Source organism: Egretta garzetta, unplaced genomic scaffold (genome assembly GCF_000687185.1).
Source record: "Egretta garzetta isolate BGI_Z169 unplaced genomic scaffold, ASM68718v1 scaffold172, whole genome shotgun sequence".
Taxonomy (NCBI): Eukaryota; Metazoa; Chordata; class Aves; order Pelecaniformes; family Ardeidae; genus Egretta; species Egretta garzetta.
In genome coordinates, this window is record NW_009258951.1 from 479,753 (window position 1) to 480,833 (window position 1,081).

General features: G+C 66.8%; 1 protein-coding gene across 1 annotated transcript in view; it reads left to right on the forward strand.

Annotated features, from left to right (window-relative positions):
- PRSS56 (serine protease 56) overlaps nt 1-1,081 on the forward strand; it is a 12,933-nt gene that overhangs the window by 568 nt on the left and 11,284 nt on the right.

Genomic DNA, 1,081 nt, shown 5'->3' on the forward strand with positions numbered 1-1,081 from the left:
CCTCCCAGGAACCCACCCCCGGGGGGGGGGGGCCGGGGCAGGCGGAGGGCCCCCGGTGCCCGCCGTGGGTAGGGGTTGGGGGATCAGAGCCTGTGTGAGGGCCCCAAGCAGGGGGGCGGGAAGTGGGTGAGTGATGGCAGGGGAGAGCTGTGCCCACAGCTCAGGGGGTCCCCCTGGCAGGGGAAGGGGCTCAAGGCGCCCCCCAAGGCCTGCCGGGCCCCCCAGGGCATGCAGCCAACTCCCGCCCTGGGCTTTTCCTGGGCGGAAAGTGAAAGAGGAAAAGCCTTCCCTGTTCCGGGACCAAGGCAGACACTGCCTGCCCTGGGCCTCTGCCTGTCCCGGGTTGGGCTGGGGCATCTCCTCCCGGCCCAGGGCCCCCCAGAGGGCTGCTACCCCCCCAGTCCATGCCCAGCCTGCCCCCCTAGCTCTCCCAGGTTGCCCAGTAACAGACTCATAACCCAAACTGGAGCAGACTGGGACCAAATCTGTGCCTTCTGAACAGCACAGAGACAGGGGGACAGCTGGGTTTCTGATGGGGACACCAGGTTCCTGTACTGTGGACACCACGTGGGAACTGGGAAAGAACTGGGGTGCTGTACTGGGGGTACTAGAGCCCAGTCCTGGGGAAAGCCTGAGGAAGCAGTGGGGTCACAGCACTGGGGGATGGGGGGACACTGGGACCCCGCTTAGGGAAGGCACTGGGAAAGCACAGGGGTCCTGGCCCAGGAACACTAGGGCTTCACACTGGGGTCCCTAACTGGGTTCCCATCCTGTGAGTACAGCAGGAGCCCTGGGGCTCCAGGCTGGAGGGGTCAGGAGGGGACACACAGCACTGGGACCGCAGCCTGGAGGAGATCTGAGGGGGCACTGAAAGGGCCCTGGGACTTGCAGCTGGGCTCAGGAGAAGGCACTGGGGCCCCAGATTGAGGCACTGGGGTGAGCACTAGAGGGGAGCACTGAGACTCCAGAAAGGGAGGCTCAGGAGAGGGCACTGGGAGGACACTGGGAGGACACTGGGGACCCGGACTGGGGGCGCTCAGGGGTCACTGGGACGTCAGACTGGGAGGCTGGGGGCGGGGGG